This window comes from Rhineura floridana, chromosome 1 (genome assembly GCF_030035675.1).
Source record: "Rhineura floridana isolate rRhiFlo1 chromosome 1, rRhiFlo1.hap2, whole genome shotgun sequence".
Taxonomy (NCBI): Eukaryota; Metazoa; Chordata; class Lepidosauria; order Squamata; family Rhineuridae; genus Rhineura; species Rhineura floridana.
Window position 1 is genome coordinate 190,627,107 of NC_084480.1, and position 24,487 is coordinate 190,651,593.

The window sequence follows — 24,487 nt, forward strand, 5'->3', positions numbered from 1 at the left end:
TCTGGATAACTGAGTGAAATTGACATTAGGCAAATTACCTTTGTTGGCAATTTTACTATATGTTTTGTATTACATGGAAAGTGCTTAGAGGTTCTGATTATCAAGATTGTAAGCACACTAGTTGCCTACAGCAAAGTGTTTCCATGGTCACACCTGGAAGGGCAATGGGTTGCTCTGCTAATTAGTTGCAAAATCTGAAGCTGAGTTAAAAGAAACCCACACTCGAGTTGATCCCACCAGGTTTTACAGTAAAAAGGGGTGAGGTTTAACTAGTGTCGTGTGCCCCCGTTTTCAGAAAAGAGAGGCGGAGACGCACTGGAATCAGCAGAACAGTAAGTGTGTCTCTAACTTAAGTGGTATATAAATCCTGTTAAATAGTTAATAAAGAAATTATGCTGCTGTGAGCTGCTCCAGCTGGGATGGTGCTGGTAGTGAGAGGGCACTTCAGACTGAGGTCTGGTTTACACAAAATCCCACCAGGTAGAGGTGGGGAGTCTGATACTGTGAGGGCTTCCTCCATGAAAACAAATCTGTTGTATGCCAAAGTGGGGAATCTCAGACTGTGGGGCCAAATGTGGCCCTTCAGGTCTCTCTGTCTGGCCCTTGGGACTTCCCCCAGACCGCACACCCTCCCCAGCCACATCATCTCTCCGCAGGCCACACCCCTCACTGCCTGACTTCACACCCCTTTTGAATATTAAACTTAAACCCTGGGAATTGCTTTTGCTTGTCTGGATAGAAGGTAGAGAGGGATGTGTGTAGAAACTAGCCAACCATTCCCCACTCCTGTTGCACTCCATGAAGAAGAGTCTTTCTGTGCTCAGGAAGTTGTTTTTAAATGGGGGAAGATTCACATATGAAGCCCTCCCACACTCATCCTGAACTCACAGCCTAGGAGAAAGCTGACTCTGTGGTTCTGATGCTTCTGCAATCCTGCCCTCAGAGGGGCAGCAAAAGCTGTCAGACTTTCACACCCAACAAGCATCTATTCCAGTGCTAGATTAAAAGCAAGAATAAATAGGCTTGCTCTCTCCCTAAAACCTTGGCCTACCTCTCTTTGCCTCAGAGTGGTTAGCATAAAGGCATGGTGATTTAGACACACATTTTTAAAAGTAATAAAATAACAGAAAATAAAATAAAAATGCTGTTAACAGTGTCTAGCCTTTGAAGTGAAATATTCTCTTTCAAAATAAAACAAATACATTGAAATAAAACTATCTGTATCCCAAACAGGATCGCTCTGTATTTCTGACTGGACTTCGGCTGACTGCTGCTATCCCACAAGCTATATTTCATTTCCACATCTCTGTGCCGTCTCAGCTAAAACCTCTATCCAATTTTAATCTTTTCCATGTAAAAACTGTATTTTCTTTTTATCTCCTACCACTGGCAGGTTAAGATCTCTCAGAGAATGAATGTTTGCTTCTTGTAAAGATTTTAGATTTGGGGATGGAAAAACAATCAGCTGAATCATGTGAGTGATGCTGTTGGGGATAATAAGAAAAAGAACATTCAGAAGATGAATTTTGACCAAAATGTTTTGATTTTTATAGAATTGCTGCTCTCCACAATACCCCCTTAAAAAAGTGATTTAAAAAGTATGGTGAGGTGAAATCTAATGCATTGTTAAGATAGCTGCTCATGGAGCGAGATAAATGGATGTGGTGAATCTGAAAGTTACCAAGTAAGGCAACATGAATTGTATGGACTAACAGCTTACTTTGTCAATCCAGGTATTTTTTCTGATACAGTCATACAATGTTAAGTCACTTACCCACTGATCCTAAACACATTTACTCGGAAACAAAGCCCTCTTCAGACACTTTGTTTGACCACAGTGAGAACCAGATGCAGGATTAAATGGGCCATTGGCCTGATCCAGCAAGCTTTTCTACACATGGGGGGGGAGTGAGGATGGGTCTGTTACTCCCCCTCCTGAGTTGTCATTCTTATCACTTCCACTGGAGGGAGACTGTTTGAAATAGTCCCTGTATTTGCGAAGGCTGCAGATATAATGTAGAACTCTGGGACATCAGGGTTCTACATCACTCTCGCTTCAGACAATTGCTCTCCAACTTGTAGAGAGTGATGAACATGGCAATAGAGGGTGGAGTTTGCATACTTGTCTGTGCCTCTCTGGCATATTAATTCAACACGCAGTCCAAACACCTGAACAGGGCTTAAGTCTCACTGATATCCATATTTTTATAATCTATATTATACATTATATATATATATATATATATATATATATATATATATATATGGATTACTCCCATGTGAATGTGTTTAGCACAAAATGTTTATACCACAAAATTGTATTTCCTTGATAATGTATGCCACATATATATAAGACAGTTTTGAAAGCAACAAACAGAACTTCACTCAAGCTTGCTCTGGATCCCTATAAGGATTCTGTTAATCACCTAAAAATATATATGAATGTAATTGTAATTAACAAAACAGAGGTTTTTATTGTATTAACAAAACGTTTCAGCTTCCGCCTTCATGAGCATTCCATCCTCAAAGCTCTATAACTGCCACCTTGTTAACAGCATTTGTATGTTAGCAGCTGATCCCACCCCTGGAAGGTTTTACATGCTGCCTAAAATCCACAAAGCCAACAATCCTGGTCGCCCAGTTGTCTCAGGTAACAACACAGCTACTGAAAGGATTTCTGTGTACATTGACTTAAATTTAAAAAGCATGGTGCAAAACCTCCCATCATATATCAAAGACACCAAGGACTTCTTCCTTAAAATTGAGTCTTTAAACAAGCAGTATCAATTCCACAATAATACTGTATTAGCTACTTTAGATGTCACATCTCTTTACACCAATATACCACATAATGATGGGATTCGGGCTTTAAATGAGTTTCTTAACACCAGAGATATGAACAATCCTCCAACAGAGGTTCTCACAACTTTAGCTACGCTAGTCCTGACTTGTAACACCTTTACATTCAGTGGAGAACACTACCTGCAACTACAAGGCACAGCTATGGGGACTCGCATGGCTCCATCATACGCGAATCTCTTTATGGGTAAACTGGAACAGGAGATCCTCAAAAAGGCCATCAACAAACCACTTATATGGTGGTGATACATTGACGACATCTTTATGGTCTGGACAAATGGTAAAGAGAGTTTGGAACAATTTAAAAATTACATCAACTCTATCCATCCCTCTATTAAGTTTACATTTAATAGTACAAATGACAATCCACACATCCCTTTTCTGGATGTCCTTCTCACCATTGAAAACAACAAAATAGCCACTGATCTCTACAGCAAACCCACTGATGCCCACACCTATTTAAACTGAAATCCTGCCATCCTAGGCATGTAAAGAAGAACATTGTGTATAGGTTAGCTCTGAGAATCAAACTTATTTGCAACACTGAAGATAAATACCAGAGAAGGATCAGTGAACTTAAAGAACACCTTCTTCTAAGAGGATATTCTACACATATTATCAATTGCAACATCCACCAAACCTCCATTCTGTCCAGAGAAAAAACCCTCCATCATACTGAGGTGTCAAAGAGCAGAGAGCAACGGATTCCATTTGTGGTAGATTTCCATCGAGCATCTCCTAACTATCACCGAGCAATCAGGGAGAGCTACTTATTGCTGGCAAACTCTGAACATCTTACTAGAGCCATCAGCAGGCCTCCTGTTATAGCATTTTGTCAACCTCCTAATTTGCGCAGACTGTTGGTGAGAGCTGTGCTTAAGCCAGCTATCACCAATCCAGGGTGGATGAGACCCTGGATTGGTGATAGGTGGCTTAAGCACAGCTCTCACCAACAGTCTGCGCAAACAGTTTGATCACCTGTGTGTACCTCAGGGAGACAGCCACTTTTACAAGCAATAGGACAGGCAGGGCATATTACATCAAACAGAACATCACCTGCAGGTTCTGCAATATAGTTTACATCATCGAGTGCAAAAGACCAGGATGTCATATCCAATACATATGAAAGACCACAACTGACCTACACACGTGCTTCAGGAACCACAAGTCAGCAATCTTGACAAAAAAAGTGGAGCAACCAGTTGCAAAGCATTTTAACATCGAGGGTCACAGCCTGTTGGACTTTTCCATTACAGCGATAGAGATCCCAGCAGATCCAGCAGCATTGATTAAAAGGGAGAACTTTTGGATTTACTATCTGGACACATTGGCACCATATGGCCTGAACCTGGAGGACAATACCACCACTACTTAGCTTCTGCAAGTGAAGCCCCTCTGAGCATGCCATCCTCAAAGCTCTATAACTGCCACCTTGGTAACAGCATTTGTATGTTAGCAGCTGATGAAGGCGGAAGCTGAAACATTTTGTTAATACAATAAAAATCTCTGCTTGGTTAATCACAATTACGTTTATATATATAAAGAAAATAGGATATTGCCAATATTTGACAGATAAGAAAGCATGGAGGAGAAACTTAATCCACCCTGCGTTCCCTCCCTCTCAAGCAGCTAATAGGATGTGGGGTTTTTTTTACAGCCCTAGCTCTGGAATCTAGAACTAAGCCTCAAAGTTTCACTGTGAACTTTTTTGTAGAGCTTTAAGAAGTTGGGGCAAGGTGGGATGGGACAATATTTCTTTGACAAGCAGGAGATTTTTTTATTTTATTTTTTGCCATAGCAGCAGTACTCCTTTGAACAATATGCTGGCCATGTTCTTCCAATCATACCTTCCTAAATGGCTCTATGTTATGTGTCAAAGGGGAGCACTGTGTTTTGCCCCAGCAATGTGCTGGAATGATGTAATGTCACAAAATAGCACTGCTTATTGGATGCATTGTGCAGAAGACATGGCTGCTGAGGCAAATAAAGAGGGGGAGCCTACTTGTGCTTTTCAGTTGCAGCTCTCCTCCCATCTGAAGGTTTCATAGTTTTGTCCTGCCACCTTGAAAATTTCAGACAATCCCCCCCCAACTTTTCTGGTCTGCAAAGGGACTTAAAGGGGAAGAGGACCATCACTGCCCAGGGAGGGAGAGCCATCTGCCTGCCTGTGCTGCTGCTGCGCTGCTGCTGGATAACATCTCTGCTCTCTCCTTCTTGGGCTCCTGCTCTGCACGTGGCATCTTGCAGGACCAGGCCCCAGATACTCAGCCAGCTGTGGCTGATACTGTTCCACCTGTCCCTTCTTTGGAGGGGATATATAAGCCGGCTGGCTGAGGGGGCTTGGGAGACCCACTGCCTGCAAGGGGAAGAGGACCATCGCTGCCCAGGGAGGGAGAGCCATCTGCCTGCCTGTGCTGCTGTTGCTGCTCATCGCTTCTGAGCCCCTGACGTTACAGCTGCCACTGTTGCGATTCGTGGCTATTGGGACCCTGCTGTTGTTGCTGTGCTATTTGTGCTATTTGGGTGTATGAATGGTTGTATGAATGAGTGTGTGATTGTGTATGGAATATGAGTTTTTTTATTTATTTTATTTTTATTATGTGCCTGGGGGAGAGGATAGGGTGTTGGGAGGGAGGACCAGAGGGGGCCCCAATCAGCGCAGTGACATGTAATGGGAGGTATGGCGCTGTGAGGAGGACTTGCCAGTTAAGGGGAACTCGGCCCAGACAACTGGTGGCTGTGCCGTGTTCCGGTCCTCCTCACATCCACAGGATTGCTGGTAGTTCTACCAGCCAACTCTCAGATCTCCAGTTGCTGCTCTTTAATGCCAGATCGGTAAATAATAAAACCTCCCTCATCTATGATTTAATCATGGATGAGGCGGCCGATCTGGCATGCATTACCAAAACCTGGGTGAGCGATCTGGGAGGTATTAATCTCTCCCAGTTGTGCCCACCTGGGTATTCGGTTCAGCATCTGGGTAGATCCGAGAATTGGGGAGGGGGAATTGCTGTGGTCTATAGAGTTCCATCTCTCTTGTTAGGCACCCCATCCAAGTGGCTAATGGCCTGGAGTGTCTGCACATTACGTTGGGCCAGCGAGACAGACTGGGAATACTGTTGGTGTACCGTCCACCCTGCTGCCCAACAGCTTCCCTAACTGAGCTGACAGAGGTGGTCTTGGACTTGGTGTTGCTATCTCCCAAACTTTTGGTATTGGGGGATCTCAACATTCATGCCGAGGCCGCCTCTGGAGCGGCTCAGGACTTCATGACCTCCATGACAGCCATGGGGCTGTCTCAATTTGTTGCTGGCCCGACGCATGTGTTAGGACATACTCTAGACTTGATTTTTGCCACTGGAATGGGGGAAGGTGATCTGGGAGTGAGGAATCTTACATCTATTCCTTTGTCATGGACAGATCATCGCCTCTTGAGATTTAGACTCACATCATCTTCTCCCCTCTGCAAGGGTGGAGGACCAATTAAGATGGTCCGTCCCCGGAGACTAATGAATCCTGAAGGATTTCAGAGGGCTCTGGGGGATTTTCTGGCTGATAAAACTGACGATCCTGTCGAAACCCTGGTCACTCTGTGGAATACGGAAATGACCCGGGCAGTTGACACAATTGCCCCGGTGCGCCCTCTCCATTGCAGAGCTCAATTGGCCCCTTGGTTTACCGAGGAGCTAAGAGTGATGAAGCAAGAAAGGAGACGGTTGGAGGGTAAATGGAGACGAACTGCCGACGGCTGTAATTATGCACTTGTGAAGGCCTCCACGAAACGCTATGTGAAGGCGGTGAGGATGGCGAAGAAGCAATACTTCGCTACCTCCATTCAGTCATCTTGTAACCGCCCAGCGGAACTTTATAAGGTTGTCCGGAGACTTTTACACTCTGGTTCTCCGGACGCAATATTACCATCAATAGCCTGCTGTAATGAGTTTGCGAGGCACTTCCAAGACAAGATCATAAACATCCGTCGGGACCTTGACTCCAATGTTGTAACAGTTGAATTTAATGAGGTGTCCAGAACACAGTCTTGTCCTGTTTTATTGGATGAGTTTCAGTTGTTACAGCTCGAGGATGTGGACAAGGTGCTTGGACAGATACGGGCGACTACTTCCGCTCTGGACCCTTGCCCCTCGTGGCTAATAAAAGCTAGCAGAAATGGAACGGCCGGCTGGGCCAAGGAGGTAATTAATGCCTCGTTATGAGAGGGAGTGGTCCCACCTTGCCTGAAACAGGCGGTAGTGCGACCACTCCTAAAAAAGTCCTCCTTGGACCCTGATAACTTTAACAACTATAGGCCGGTAGCAAATGTTCCATTTCTGGGCAAGGTTCTAGAGCGCGTGGTCGCTCGCCAACTCCAGGCCCTCTTGGATGAAACTGATTATCTGGATCCATTTCAATCCAGCTTTCGGCCGGGGTTTGGTAGAGAAACAGCCTTGGTCGCCCTGTATGATGACCTCTGTCAGGAGAAAGACAGAGGGAGTGTAATTCTGTTGGTTCTCCTTGATCTCTCGGCGGCTTTTGATACCATCGACCATGGTATCCTTCTGGGGCGACTCGCGGAGTTAGGAGTTGGAGGCACTGCTTGGCGGTGGCTGTGCTCCTATCTTGAGAATCGTCTCCAGAAGGTGATGCTTGGGGAACACTACTCGAGTCTCTGGGTGCTCTAGTATGGGGTCCCGCAGGCCTCAGTTCTGTCCCCCATGCTTTTTAATATCTATATGAAGCTGCTGGATGAGGTCTTCAGGAGTTATGGAGTGCGTTTCCAGCAATATGCTGATGATACGCAGCTCTATTTCTCCTTTTCATCTTCTTCAGGTGAGGCTGTTGCTGTACTGAACCGTTGCCTGGCCGCGATAATGGACTGGATGAGAGCAAACAAACTGAAGCTCAATCCTGACAAGACTGAGATGCTGCTAGTTGGGGGGCCCTCTGCTTAGATGGTTGATGTCAGACCTGTCCTAGATGGGGTTACACTCCCCCTAAAGGAACAGGTCCATAGTTTGGGGATCTTATTAGATCCGCTTCTGTCACTTGAGGCCCAGGTAGCCTCGGTGGCACGAAATGCGTTCTACCAGCTTCGGCTGGTAGCCCAACTACGACCCTATCTGGACAGGGAGAACCTAGCCTCAGTTATTCACGCTCTGGTAACCTCTAGATTGGATTACTGTAATGCTCTCTACGTAGGGTTACCTTTGAAAACGATTCAGAAACTTCAGCTAGTGCAGAATGCTGCGGCCAGAGTTCTTACTGGGACGAAGAAATTCGACCACATAACACCTATTCTGGCCCAACTGCACTGGCTTCCAATATGTTTCCAGGCCAGATTCAAAGTGTTGGTCCTTACCTATAAAGCCCTTAATGGCACTGGACCGCAATATCTGATGGAACGCCTTTCCTGCTATGTTCCTACCCGTTCACTCCGCTCGACGTCTAAGGCCCTTCTCCGGGTCCCAACCCATACAGAGGCCCGGAGAACAGTAACAAGATCTAGGGCCTTTTCGGTGGTGGCCCCCGAATTATGGAATGCCCTCCAAGATGAGATACGCCTGGCGCCTTCTCTGTCATCTTTTCGGCACCAGGTAAGAACCCACCTCTTCACCCAGGCATTTTAAAGTATTTAAGCTTTTAATCTTGTTTTTTTTGTTTTCTTTCACTTTGTTTATATAATGTTTATATTGTCTGCGCAATACACACTTGCTGTATTTTAAATATTGTGGTTTTATCATGTTGTACACCGCCCTGGGAGCTGCTAGCTATAGGGCGGTTTAGAAATGCAACTAAATAAATAATAAATAAATAATAAATAATAATAAAGGTTTGGAAAACATTTTTAGCACAGCACCAGCTGAAACAGGCTAGAGAACTGTACACATAGCAGTCATACATGATCCCCCATTCTGCCAGGGATACAGGTGCAGAAGTCTGTTTCTGAGCACAAATAGCCCCTAGTGACAACAGGGTGCAAATTTCACCCCCATGTCTATAATTAACCAGGAATGAACATATACTATGCCTTCAGCGCACATGTCACAGGAAAGCCTTTTATAATACTAATACTTCTGACATTTCCCATAGGGCCTTGGTCTCCTAAAACCTGCAGATTTATAAGTAAATATAAGCATTCACTATGCTCCCACCATTGACCATATATATGTGAAAGAGTATAGGTGCATGGCCTCAGAAGCTGCGGTCCCAGGCTCTGATGTTGCTGAGCACCCAGGTGCCCTCTTTGTCTCTGTAGTGATTAGAGGAGACAGACTTATTTCATTAATAGTCAACTCTGCGTGCTTTCACACTGCACTTTATTTCGTTATTCTGATTATTTCTTACCTGGTAATTTGTGCATTATATTTGAGCTCTCACATGACATACCAGGTAGCTCTGGAATTCTGGTGGAATGTCATCATTCATTGGCTATCACTTTTGGCCAAGTAAGATTGTCTTCCAGGGTAAGGTCTTTAACAATGGGTCCGTAAGTGACTGTGGAGGCCAATAATGTATCCACACAGCCTCCCACAGTGAGGACATAAGTTTCCAGATGGAAAATGGTCACGATAAGGATTTGCTTGATGTGCCTTCTGCTTAGCTTGTTTGTCCCTTTTGCCTTGTACTTGTGCTTCTTCAAAGTCCATAGCACTTTTGATAATGGCTGACCTCCAATTGGAATGCTCATGGGCCAAGTCTTCCCAGTTCTTGATGTTTATGTTACATTTTTTTAGATTAGCTTTGAGAACATCTTTAAACCTCTTTTGCTGTCCACCAGTATTCCATTTTTCATCCTTAAGTTGGGAGTAAAGTAGCTGCTTTGGAAGACGGTGATCAGGCATTCGAACAATATGGCCGGTCCAGCGAAGTTGATGTTGGAGGATCATTGTTTCAACACTGGTGGTCTTTGCTTCTTCCAATACACTAACATTTGTCCACCTATCTTCCCAAGTAATTTGCAGAATTTTCCGGAGGCAGCGTTGGTGGAATCTTTAAAGAAGCTGGGAGTGGCGTTATAGATGGTACATGTTTCACAGGTGTACAGTAAAGTCGGTCGTACAATGGCTTTGTAAATAAGCATTTTGGTCTCCCTGTGAATATCCCAATCCTCGAACACTACGCTTCATTCAGGAGAATGCGGCACTCGCAGAGCTCAGACAATGCTGAATTTCAGAGTCGATGTCAGCTTTTACAGAGAGATGGCTGCCAAGATAAGAACAGTGATCAACATTCTCCAGTGTCGCACCATTAAGCTGGTTTTTTTGATGTTAAGTGAGAGGCCAAGCTTTTCATATGCTTCTGCAAAGACATTTAGGATAGTTTGAAGATCTTCCTCTGAATGTGTGGAGACTACATTATCATCAGCATATTGAAGTTCTATAACAGAGGTTGTAATTATCTTACATTTTGCTTTCAACCTACTGAGATTAAAAAGCTTTCCATCTGTTCGATATGTGATTTCCACGCCAGTGGGAAGTTTCCCCTCAACAAGGTATAGAATCATGGCGATGAAAGTAGCAAATAAGGTTGGAGCAATGGCACATCCCTGTTTGATGCCTGATCCCACTTTGAATGGACCACTTTGAGAGCCATTGTTATCCAAAATTGTTGCCGCCAAGTTGTCATGGAGGAGTCGCAAAATACTCACAAATTTATCAGGGCATCCAATTTTCAGAAGGATGGTCCAGAGAGCAGTTCGATTTACAGTATCACAGGCCTTAGTCAGATCGATAAACGCCATATACAGAGGTCGGTTTTGCTCCCTGCATTTTTCTTGAAGCTGTCGTGCAGTGAAGATCATGTCCACTGTCCCCCTGGAAGGGTGGAAAACAATTTGGGATACAGGGAGGATGTCTTCTGAGATAGGTAGGAGGCGATATGTGAGGATCCTTGCAAGGATTTTACCTGCGGTAGCAAGAAGAGAGATGCCTCAGTAGTTCCCACAATCTGTTCTATCACCCTTCTTGAAAAGAATGACAATTATGGCATCCCTAAAGTCTTCCAGGATCTCCTCCCTCATCTAGATTTTTTCGATGAGCTTATGAAGTTGTGTAAGTTCAGGCCCACCTTCTTTAAAGACTTCAGCAGGAATCGCATCAGGTCCACTCGCTTTGTTATTCTTCATTTGATTAATGGCTTTACTGACATCATCCAAATTAGGGGATACTGCAAGCTCATCTGTAATTTGTTGTTGTGGGATTTGTGAGAAGACCTCATCAGCCACAATAGAGTTACGATTAAGGAGGTCGTGGTAATGCTCTTTCCAACGCAGTGCAATAGACTCTTTGTCCTTTAGAAGTTTGGTACCATCTATTGAATGTAGGGGATTTGTATCGTAATTTGTTGGTCCGTAGATGGCCTTTGTGGCATTAAAAAAGCCCTGTGCATCATGAACATTTGCAAAATGCTGGATTTCTTGAGCTTTCTTTATCCACCAGGGGTTCTTAAGTTCTTTAGTTCTTCTTTGGACCTCAGCCTTTGCACTGGCATAGATTTTTTTCTTGGCAGCACAGTTAATGTCTTTTTGCCATATCTGGAAGGCTTTCCTTTTCTTGTCAATGATATGTTCAATCTCACTATCATTCTCATCAAACCAATCCTGATGTTTCTTAGTTTGGTATCCAATAGTTTGTTCACATGCTGCAATGATGGATGTCTTCAGTTTAATCCAGTGTTCCTCAACGTTTTCAGGGAGTTCCATAGGTAGATGTTTCTTGAGAGTTGTTTGAAAGCAAGCTCGCTTAATAGGATCTTGAGGGGCATGGATGTTCATTTTACGCCTTGGTTTTCTTTTTTGGAGCCTACGTTGAGGAACAATATTAATGGCCATAGTGGATCGAATTAATCGGTGATCTGTCCAGCAGTCATCGGCACTCGTCATGGCCCTGGTGAGGAGTACATCGTGACGATCTCTGTCACAGACAATTACGTAATCCAGGAGATGCCAGTGCTTTGACCGAGGGTGCTTCCATGATGTTTTAAATTTATCTTTCTGGTGAAAGAGTGTGTTTGTAATAACAAGATTATGCTCTGCACATTTAGTCAGAAGTAGAATGTCATCCAGGTTGCTGTTGCCAACTCCTTCTTTCCCAATGGTTTCTGACCATAAATCAGAATCACACCCAACTCTTGCATTGAAATCGCCCAGGAGGATAATTTTATCCCCCTAAGGTACCTCTGATAAGAGGGTGTCCAGCTGGGTATAAAAATTTTCCTTGATGTCTTCATCAGCATCTAATGTTGGTGCATAAGCACTTAGAATAGTTGCCTGCTGGTTTTTGGTAAGTTTTAATCAGAGTGTTGAAAGTCATTCATTAATGCCAGTAGGAACTTCTGACAAGAGCTTCTCAAGATTGTTTTTAACAGCAAAGCCTACTCCATGTATTTGTTGTTCTTGTTCAGGCAGTCCTTTCCAGAAGAAGGTGTAACTTACTTTTTCTTCCTTCAATTGTCCCTCTCCTGCTCTCCTGTTCAAATTCATGCAATGGTAACCTGATTGCAAAGCTCAAGTTGGTTCAGTTTTCTTTTTCTTGATGGTCATTAATATATTTTTCAGTTATAATGGGAACTGATTAGGATAATTTCATTAATTCAACTTAAAGTTTAAATTCATTCAAAGTTCAATGTTACAGGTGCTAATCAAGCTGGCTATGTATGCAAGTTGATAGTTGTTACATTATTCATGTACAGCTGTGGTACCTTAATCTAGGATCACTCATAAATTTAAGCAGCAACTGCTGGCAGCATGTGCAGAGTGCCAAAGCGGCAAACCCCTGTGGGTGTGCTGAGCTGGGTGCCCCATGTCTCAGTGTATGGCGTGCTGTTTACTGGCTCTCTCACTCTCCCTGATTGGTGCTGACATTGAGTCAGTGGCTGTCAGGTGGTTCTGCACTTCGCATTTAGTGGGGTGGTATTGTCCATGGTGGCAAGGAGGGCAGGTGTGTTTGCAGGGAGGGGAAACTAATGGCATGGACTCCTCACTCTTTCTCCGCAGGCGCTAGCCTCAACCCCTTGTGTTTTTGGACTGCAGCATATATAGGAGTGGGGTTGGGGCTGAACTGCTTCCATCCCCACGCTGGTGGCATCATGTCACTTTTGGTCCAAATGTAAGTGTGCAGCACTGCCCGAAGTTCTCTGGCTGTGTGACTCTACACATACTTAAACAAAATTATCTATAATGATTTAAGTAGTGCTACCAATGCGTAGCATTTGTAGGGACCTTGCAATCAAAGATTTATCTATGACAGGAACATAGAAAGCTGCCATATATTTGAGTCAAGCCATTCGTTCTTCTAGCTCAGTATTGCCTACTCTGGCAGTGGTTCTCCAGGATTTCAGGTGGGATATCTCGTAGCCCTACCTGGAGATGCCAGGGATTGAACCTGGGGTCTTCTGCATGTAAACCAGATGCTCTGCCACTTCCCCGTCTTGTCTATCTGTCTATCTGATTTAAGTTGCAGCGGCTCAATAAGTTACTGTGCCACTGTTCTGCAGACTTGGAGATATGAAACTAGTAAAAACCCATTTAGAAGGCATAAGCTGCAATCTTATGCACAGTTATTTGTGAGTCAGTCAGCCCCATTGAACTTGATGGGACTTACTTCTGAGTGCATGTGTAGGTTTGCATTGTTATGGAGTTTGTTATCTCTCTTATTTGATCTCTAAGCCCCTGCATTGCTCTCTCGCTGTCTCTCTTTTTAATGTCAGAGAGAGGGAGTCAATGAAAAGAAAGTTCAAGGAATGTTGACACTACCCTCAACATTCTTGCAAGTGTTTCATTTGATCAGAAGGTTTTAAATTAATTTTGGATTTCACTTCTGCTAAAAGTCAGTGGCCATTGAACTCCCTCCACCCAAGAAATTTAGTACATCTGCATATGTTTTGCCTACAGATGGTTTGCCTGACCAGTACTGTTCATATTTGACTTGAATGAACCTTTAAGCAACATTTGGTGGCAACAGCCTGCCTTTTTTCAGTTCTGGCCCTGTGATCTGTCAGTTGTCAATGCTTCTCAAAGAAATTAAATTTCCATAAGATCTGATAACAAAATGGTAAAATTGCTCTAATATTCCAATAAAGTATGCCTTGCCAATCATTAAAAGCACTCAAAATAAATATCTTGTGATATTGTGAGTTAAATATCTTCCTAGAATCAGCTATGCTCTGATTTACCTCTGAGGAGATATCTGTTACTTCATTCATTTCAGTAGTGAACTGTAGCTAAAATAGAGTGGGAGACTGAGACTCTGGGGAAAAGCCATCATAAAAATATTTTAATGCCCCCATTTTTGGGCTACTACACACATTACATAGGCTTGAATCTGTGTCCCAAATCAAATCAAGTCCCAAATCCACCATGTGAGCATTTGGGCATTCCCTTATCTGTAAAATGGGAACAATAATGGCCTCCTTCACAGTGAGGGGAACACAAGAAAAAGGTCAGATGTTAGTTAAAATTGTTCAAGTGGTAAATTTACATAATTGAAGCTGGTGTGTAAGTTAGTTCTTCAGAAGCAAAAAAGTTACAGAGAACATGGTGGGTGTTAAATGAATAACATCTCAGTATAATTAGCCCTGTGAAGTAATGACACAGTAACACTCTGATCTTTATTCTATCTGTGCTTCCTTTTCTACCTATCTTATATCATCTAATGCATTTTAAATGAAATAGATCAAGAAAAGCGGGGGGGAGCAGAGTGCAAGAAATCTATAAAACAGGTTTTCTTTCTCTTCCCCCTCCTCCCTGCTGTCTTTTCTTTTTCTGTCTTTTTTTTAATTTCTAAGTATTTCAAGTGAACTGCACCAAGGCTGTTAGAAGCTGCAAAACTGTCCTGATTAATTGTGTCTGATATTAAACAATTAGCAGAAACCAACCATTTGCATTTTAATAACATTGTAACCATTTGGTAAATAAATCCATTAATCTTGATTAGGGGGGTATCAGGCTTTGGTGTGTGGAGTTCACTGATGTGTATACTAGTAGAGGAGATTCCGGAATTATATCTGGCATAATTTTCTTCAGCTAAAGAAATTGCAAGTAAAAAAGAAGCCTGATCAAAGAGCGATTCAGATGTGACAATAGGTTGTGTGCAGCTAAGTTCTACTCAGAATAGACCCAGTGAAATTAATGGACATGACTAACTTAAGTTGAAAGTAGTCAGATACAACCCAATGTTATTTAATATTTATTTATCACCTGATTTATACACTGCTGTTAGGGTGCAACTGCCCATTTAAGGTAAAGTACAAAACTTAATAAATTATAACCACCACCACCAATAATCCAATTAAAATCACATTACACCCCCTTAAAATTGGAAAAATAATAGTTAAAACATGATCAGTAATGAACAGTTTTCCTACATGGAAAAAGCATCCAAACCATGCATATGATCTGCCTGTGTCTTTTGCACTTTGAGTCCTACTATGCTAAATTAAACCAGTGTAAAATAGACACTTGTTACAGTATAATGTATGCCTATTTTGTACCAGGTTAAATTATGTGGATTCCCCCAGAGAATCCCAAGAACTGTTGTTCAGTCAGGGTGCTGAAAATCCTTGGCTAAGTGATCTCTCGGAATTACATTCCTAGAGAGATGAAACCCCACTACAACATGTTTAAGTATATAAATACACTACATGAGTTTACATGTGCTAGGCTGATGCACAGAGGGATGTTTTTTTTAAATTGTTTTTAATGCTGTTTTGTATTAATGTATTTTAAGATCTGTTTTTTATGAAGTTTTAAAGTTTTTTTGGTGCCTTGTTTGCTGCCCTGGGCTCCTGCTGGGAGGAAGGGAGGGATACAAATTAAATAAATAAATAAATGTTCCCATATGTTGATAGACTGGAAACCACATACACAGCACAGAGCTGGGATCTACATGTATTGTCCCCAGCATAACCCAGATTTTAGGGCAGACTGCTGGGTTCCCATCACCAGACCAGAACCTTTGTGTTAGGGACTTCTCAAGAACCCCCACTAAATGCTGCCATTTCAAAATTATTAATTTTTTGCTGCCAGTTTTTCAGGATGCAGGGTACTGAATCTACTCTTCCCCCTCAAACAGGAAGAGCCAAAATAATTGACCTTCTTTAGTAGGTTGTCATGCACAGCTACCCACATGCATAACTGGATTTGGGATAATGGCTTACATTGGTGGCTAGTTGTTCCATGTCAATGGGACAGTTAATCTGTTCTAGGCTTTAGTATGAATTTCAAGGAGCTGTCCAAGGTGCTGAACCAAACCTGGAGCAGATTCCACTACCCCACTGACTGGAGCCACTAGCCACCACTAATGGCTTACATGCATTGGGAAGATATGGCCAACTGCTGCTTTCTTGTGCTAAGATGTGTAGCAAGATAGACATAGCTGTGATCTACATGCAAATTTCCACGATATTTCCTATACTGAGGTATTTTCCATGCTGGGATTTTATCAGCTCTGAGGGAACCCAAATAGATAGTGAGAGGCTGATCATGCAAATTTTGCACTTCAATGACACTGTCAATTTCAGTAACATTATTTTCACAGAACTGATTCCAATAATGCTGGACAGTATCATCTCTGTCTTTAACCCACTTATGATAAGAATTCATACTGGTTTAAATTGGAGATGGCCTACTTCTGTGTTCACAGGGGCCCTGACCATGGCCCAGAGGACACACAGCCTGACAAGTGCTCAAGTTCTACAATAAATTTGGTGCCATCTTAGCAGGAAGGGCTCCCTTCATCCAGAGGTCATATGCTCGGACATAGCTGGGGCATAACATATAAACTCCCAGGGGATATGTCATGTTAAAGCACTTCTTTATTTTACATATATGAGGGGGTGAGGGTTTTTTTGGGGGGAGAGATCACTTCTAGATCAATTTCTGTACAGACTCAGGTTGGTTTCAAGTCTGATAGTTAGTCTGAGTGTGATCTGAAATGGATACTTTCCAGGTCTTCAAAGATTTCTTGGAGTCCTCCATGCTGTCTTCCTTTCTCAAACTTACCAAGAACAGAGAAGAGATCCCAGGGAGGTCCCAAGGCGTCAGCTACTACATCAGGTTACTGCCACTCTTGTGTTTGCAGTAGTGGGCAAGGATGCCAGGAACTAGGGATGGGGAAGAAATTTGATTCAGCTTGCATTTAAAGCCAAATTGATCAAATGTGCACTTTCCAAAACAATACAAGAACTTGAAACACAGCCGTCATTCAAAATTCATTTATCTAAATTTTGCGATGTAGTTCCCCAAGCAATGTTTACAAAATTAAAATGTATATATATGGGGAAAATGTGCATAAAAATTAATATATGTTAAAATAACATACAAAATGCATTGTATTAAGAGAAATTGCTTGTAAAAATGTATACAAAACTGCATACAAAACTGTGTTTATTAGGAGAAATTAGCATGAAAATGCTGAAGAATTTTCTTGAGGATTTTTTTTTAATTAGCAAATTGCTACAGAACTGAATTTAAAATTAGACAAATGAAAAGCTGAGAACACCAAAATTGGCAAATCTTCCCATCCCTCCTGGGAGCCATGAAACTATATTTCCCATCATTCCTTAATCCCTTTATATTGCTACAAACGTGTGAAAACATTTAAATGTTCTGCAAGATCCTGCCCATTGCCTGCTAGGAGCTCTCCCTGTCATCTTGCACCACAGAAAATTAGGGGAAGTGTACTGAGCAGGCGTAGACTACACGGAGGCATCTAGGCTCTATCACAATGTCACATCAAGGTTGGGGGTGGGACTAGACACCTCACCAGTTCAGAATGTATATATTTTAAAGAAATTATGTATGTGTTGTGCAGCTGTGTTGTGCAACTTGGGAACATTTTTGTCCTGTTCCTTATTTTGTTCCTTATATTTTCCTTGATTAAAACTTTGGTAGTGTTACCAGGAAGCAGACATATAAACCTTGAGGGTCTTCTTCTGATCCCTGGCCCATCAGTTGCCAACCTCTTGTTTACATTAAACTGGAAAATTGTGTTAAGTAGGGGTGCTTGAGGAATTCAATTTCTATGCATTTTGATGCAAGCAGAACTTCTCTGCATGTCCCGGACTAGTGCGCAATTTGGAATGAAATATGGCAGATTTTACACTTCTCTGAATTTTGCGATATAGTTTTCAACATTGAGACCAAGTGTGTGTTTAAATAGTATCTTGTGATGAAACACATATTTAAATGCAATTTTGGGGGTGTTATATAGCAGATTAATAGGGAAACAGGATGAAAAAGGTGAACACATTTGACATTGACTGGAAATAGACTCATTCATCCACCTTAGTGGTACACTTTGATATTAGAAGAAGTGACAGCACAATCCTATGCATGTGTACTCAGAAATAAGTCCCAATATGACACAGCCCTGACATTTTGTGAAAGAGCAGTACATAAATACTTTTATAAAGAAACATGTTCAGTGGGGTTTATTCCCTTCTGTGAAGTGTGCCTACGATTGCAGCCTTCAGCCAGATAAAAATAGTTCCCGTTTGGCAAATCTGGGGTCATGGACCTCGATCTTGGCTCTTCTGTTCAGTCCAAAGGCCAGCCCTGCCACACATCTACCACACAGAATAAATCAAAGAGTTTCATGAATGAGCAGTTTGGCATTTGCTAAGGTGAAAGAAAGGAAGCAGTTAATTCATTTTGAATCTCCTCCATGCCCCTCTCATGCATTCTGTTTCCTTGTAATGCTCTGCTTGGGATTACATGTCAAGTAACTGTATTCTTACACCTTCATTGGTGCCAATAAATCAACTATGCTTTTTGTCTCCTCCCTAGTGGATTTCTAATTGTGTTCTGTGGTTTTCTGTTAGAGCTGTGGTGCATTGTAATATTGAAAACCCAACACTGGAACTTGTCAAATGAGAGAAAAGTGAAAATTCACACTCACATTTTTCTCATGAAATGAAAAACCAATTTGAGGATTGGTATCTCGACTCTAGAATCAGTGTCCCAAAATGTGAGATCTCCTGAGAAGAGAAACGGGGGGGGGGGGATAGGTATATTGGTCTATTTGCAACACATCTCCAAAATAATAGAAAAGATGTACAGCAACTTCCTTGAGCTGAGCCCTGCAGCCCAATAGCTCATGTAGTGCACAGTTCCTAGAAGCCTTAAAACCAGCTTGTAAGGACTTTTGCACAGCTCTATTTGAGCTGTGATTAGGGTCCAAGACTAAAAGCAAAATAATGCTTTCTATTTTTGTACCATTTGTTTAGCTCAAATTTTGGAGGGGGGGCCTGGGCAAGTTCCCCTTGGTGAGCCCACTACCAGTTCCTGTTAACACCCCATGGCTTGTGAATTGGCAGAATGGTTGCTTTGTTGCCTGCCCATGACAACAGCCAGTGGAGCCCTGGGGGGAGGGAAAGCATCTGGGCAGCCATGTTGACTGGAGCCACTCAGCCAAGTCCATATGCCTGAACTCGCCAGCACTATCCTAATTTTGCTGGCAGCAGCCCCAGTGCACATACTTTGGGGACAGCAGAGTCAAATGGCAATGCTAGTGGATCTTGTCACATAGACTTATAACTCTGGTTAGTGCTGTTGCTGGCTCTGGTAGACAAACAGTCCATCCAGCAGCAGCAGCCCAGGAAGAAATCAGAAGCTTTCAGTATGGTTAATTCAAACAAGTCAAGATCAAATCTGGTTTATGATCCTGGATTATTGACAAACCATTGTTTAAACCAGGGGTTGCTAACCTGTGACTCTCCAAATGTTGATGGTCTACAACTCCCACCTTCCCTGACATTTAGCAATGCTAGCTGAAGTCCAACAACATCTGGAGGGGCACGGGTTAGTCACCCCTGGTTTAGACCAACCACAGCTCCCTGAGATTTGATGTAATGGAGCGCTCTCACTAGTTTGAAAGTGGAAGCTAATGCTTCTGATCTCCTCACAACTACTCTGGAAGCAGAGAGGAAAGGGGAACATGCAAGTCAAAGTCTTTCTGCTGCTAAAGTAATGCTAAAGTATAGTTTGGCTAGCATGACGTGAAATGAGCCTTTCAACTTTGACATTCTGAAAGTGTATGATTTTCTCACGATGTCTCCAAATCACTTCACATTTTGCTACTGAATTATGAATATCTGAACAGTAGCCAATATGAAACCTCCCTAACTCATCTTTTTCAATAAGTCCAAACTGATGAGTTGAAATGAAGAGATCTGAAGAAACTTGGAAGCTTCAGGAAAATTACTTTGGAAATCTGAATCTTCCGAGGAAAACAAACATAGATATCATTCTAATCCCCAATTTTGTGAGAGGTTGTGACATGTACTTCACTGAGAAAGTATTGTTCCAAGTTGTAAACATTTAATGAGCTGCAGTGAAAGTTCTTAAGCTCTTCATGAAGGAAGACAGAATTCTTAGAATTCACAGCAGGTGTCTAGAGATCTTCAGCTCTATGCAAGCCGCTCAGTGGTACAGCATGTGCTTTGCATATATGGATTTGACAATTGTGAGAGCTCACCTAGAGTACATAAAGGAAATTTTCCTGTGCTTCAGAATAATTGAGGCAGGAAGCTTTCCCCAAGCTGGGTCAGACTTGCTTAGGGGTTACACAGCTCCCTTCTTCCATTTTCAACTGATGAACTCTTGAAAGGATAAGGCAATATAATAAAGTGCTGTAGTACAAAGTGCCAGCATTATGGCCTAGGAAAGAACTCTGAGAAAAAATTAGATCCCCACCCCACCCCTGGATGCATACTTACAGGAAAATTTGAATTTGGCTTGGTTTTTATGAGCTAAATTTTCTCCATCCCATGGATATTGGGATATAGGAAGGCAATGTATTTCATCTCCAAGCAAACATATGGATTGGGTGACAGTATACACCGTATATTTAAAGCACATTTAAGGCACATTTCAGCCAAAGAATCCTGGGGACTGTAGTTTACTCCTCACAGAGCTACATTTCCCTGCACCTTTAACAAACTACAGTTCCCAGGATTTTAAAATTTTTATTTATTTATTATTTGATTTATAACCCACCCTTCCTCCCAGCAGGAGCCCATTTTTGGGGGAGTGGGTGGGTGGATGTCCTTTAAATGTGTTTTAAATGTATGGTATTAATGCAGGATGGAAGGAGGACATTCTCCCACTCTCTGTTGTATATGTGTGCATAGGTATTTATTGACAAAGGTATTTATTGACAAAGCTTTTGTTATAGGCCCTTAGTATAGATATAAATGTCTCTACTACAACATTATTTTAAACCAGTATGTGAACATCTCAATTTAATTGATTATATAACCCCCTTTCTCTTATCTGGATTCACTAATAGGCAAAAAAACCCCACCTTCACGTTTATTTATTTATTTATTACATTTATATACCGCCCCATAGCCAAAGCTCTCTGGGCGGTTTGCAGCAATTAAAAACAATAAAAACAAATATACAAATTTTAAAACACAAAAAACAATTTAAAAACACATTTTTTAAAAAAACATTAAAAACAATTTTAAACGGTTAATTCTTCATGAATTGCTGTGGAAATCCTTTAGAGCATTTCTGACACAGAATAAGCTTTTAAAAGAACTTACCTATAGCCAACAGTTATTTCTATCTAACTTTAAAAAGCAGGGAAATTGGGCAGCTATAGTGAATGCACCAGGGGAGCAGGAGACCTGACCTCCTCTCTGAGATATTGGACTGCCCTACAAATGTTTTAAAATGCAAATACAATTTGGGTTGGTCTTTCACAGTCCAATCCACTTGCTGTGTAGCTTGGAAGAATTTGGTAACATGGGCAGGGGTGGGGAGGAGGAGGGAGGGGAGGAGGAAGGGCAGAGGGGAGAAGGGGGATGGGAGCAGGTGGGAGGGAGAGAGGAGGAGGAGGAGGAGGGCAGGCTTGATCATTTCCATGCTTATTGAGTTCAGTGGGATTTACACCTGTGCAATCATGCTTGGATAGGTGAAGCTGACCATGGGGTGGAGGAGGAGGAGAAGGAGGGAGGGCTGAAGTGAGCAGGGGAGGAAGAAGAAGTTAGAGGGGAGAAAGAAGGGAGGAGGAAGGGAAAAGAGGGGGATGGAGGGGAGGGGAAGGAGAGGAGAGAGGGGTGGGGGAGAGGAAAGGCAATTCTGATCATTTCCATGCTTACTGAGTTCAGTGGAATTTACTCTCATGCGATATGCTTAGAATAGGTAAAACTGAACATGAGGAGGGGGAGGGGACAGTAGAGGGAGGGGAAGGAGGTGGAGGCAAAGGAGAGGGGAGGGGATTGGAAGGGAAGGGGGAGGGGTGAAGGAAGGGGGAGGGGACAGGGGGAAGGAGAGGAGAGGGGTAGGGGAGAGGAAAGGCAGTTCTGATCATTTGCATGCTTACTGAGTTCAATGGAATTTATTCTCATGCAATATGCTTAGAATAGGTAAAACAACATGGGGGAGGAGGGGAGAGGACAGTAGAGGGAAGGAGGAAGGGAGGGGAAGGAGGGGGAGGGCAAAGGAAGGGGGAGGGCAAAGGAAGGGGGAGGGAAGGGGCAAAAGGGAGGGGATAGGAGTGGAGGACAGGTTTGATCATTTGCATTCTTTTTAAGTTCAGTGGGATTTACTCCTGTACAATCAGGCTTAGGAAATGTGAAACTGACCTGGGGAGGGGGAGGGAGTGGGGAGGAGGGGGAAGTGGAGAGAAGGGAAGGAAGGGGTAGGGAGGAAGGTGGAGGGGAGAGGAAGGGTGAGGGGAGGACATTGTTTTGGTAGGCACTGGGCAGAGGGAAAGCCGCTTTCCTTTCCAAAAAGAAAACACTGTGAACAGTATCATTGTTTTTCAAGGATTTCCCTATCTTTTTATTCTACTGCAGGCACATGTAGTCTCCTATGTAAATTTAAACCAAAGCTGTCCCTGGTCACATCCACACCAGACCTTTATTTCACTTCAGAGTCAGGGCTTCCCCAAAGAATCCTGGGAAGTTAGTGTAGTTAGTGAAGGGTGCTTAGAGTTGCTAGGAGACAGCTCACAGAACTACAGTCCCTAGAAGAGGGGCTGACTGTTAAAGCACTCTGGCCAGTGGAGCTCTGTCAAGGGAATAGGAGTCTCCTATCAACTCTCAGCACCGTTAATAAACAACACTTCTCAGGATTCCTTGGGGGAAACCATGACTGTCTAAACTGAAATAAAGGTCAGGTGTGGGTGTGGCCCCCAGGTTAGCCAAGCCAAACAGCTGTGAGTCTGGCTTTTAGAACACGGAGGGTTCTTACTGAGCATGCCCAATGTTATTAATCAATTTCAACAAATTATGAGACCACTGACAGAAAAAAGTCCAACAGGGGTCTTTTCTCTCTCTCTTTTTACACTTTGAACTCTCAAGTCTCTCTGACTGTTTTGCATATCACCATGAAAATTCAGAGGGTTGTTAAGCAGCATTTCAGAGTTCAGGATTATAAGTTTTGTAAGGTTTTGTTTTGCAATGAGTTTATGGGAAGCATCAGAACGGCATGGGGGTATTTTCAATTTAACATTGTAGAATGTGAAAAATCCATGCTGGCTATAGTATGCATCCACTCTTGTGGTTGTATAGAAATCCTCCTCTTCACTCTAAACATGTTTGACACTGATTGAACTATGAATGCAGTTGTGTTATTTCCTAAGAACCGCTGGTGCTGTGTTCTATTATGTGTTGCCTCACAGTGAACAAGCCAATGAAAGTGACTGTGACACTCAAAAAACACTCAGGAGAGTAAACCTAATAGTCCAAACTAGCAAAAGTTGCCTGCAATTCTATGCATGCTTGATGGAGAGTAGGGTGTGGGAGACATTCAATCCGGTTTGCGTTTAAAGCTGAATTTATCAAATTCACACTTTCCGAAACAATATGAAGACCAAAACACAGCCACCCTTCAACATTTGCACTTATCTGAATGTTGTGATGCAGTTCTCCAACAAGCCAGTTTTAAAAATCTATATATTAGGGGAAAGTGTGTATGAATATGTTAGTGAAAATAACATACAAAAATGCATATATTGGGAGAAATTGCTTCAAAAAATGGCCAGTGCCAGAGTGGTTTAACACTCTTCCCAGCCGCTCTTCCCAGAGGAAGCCACTCTTCCCAGAGAATTCTGGAGATTGTTGCTCTGTGAGGGGAATAGGACATCTCCTAACAGCTCTTAGCACCCTTCAAAAACTATATTTCCTAGGATTATTTGGAGGAAGCCAGGATTGTTTAAAGGGGAATAAATGTCTGGTATGGATGTGGCCTGGTACAGTTGGGTGGGAAACTACATGTGTCTGCTATAGAATAAAAAGGTGGGGAGAACCCCCCAAAATAATAATATTGTTAACAATATATTCCTTTTTGAAAAGGAAAGGAGCCTTCCCCCTGTCCAGTGCCCATTCATCCAACCTCCTTCCCTCCCCCTACTCCATATACTCCTCCCCCTCTTCTCTCTCCCCTCCCCCTTCCTCTACCCCTAACCTTCCTCCCTCTCCCTTCCCCCTCCTCCCCCTCCCTGCTTCTCCTCCAGGTCAGTTTCACTTATCCTAAGCATGATTGCACAGGAGTGAATTCCACTGAATTCAATAAGCATGCAAATGGTCTAACTTGCCCTCACCTCCTCCTCCCTTCTGTACCTCCATTTTTCCCCTTCTACCCCCTCTCCCCCTCCATTCTCCCCTTACCATATGCTCAGAG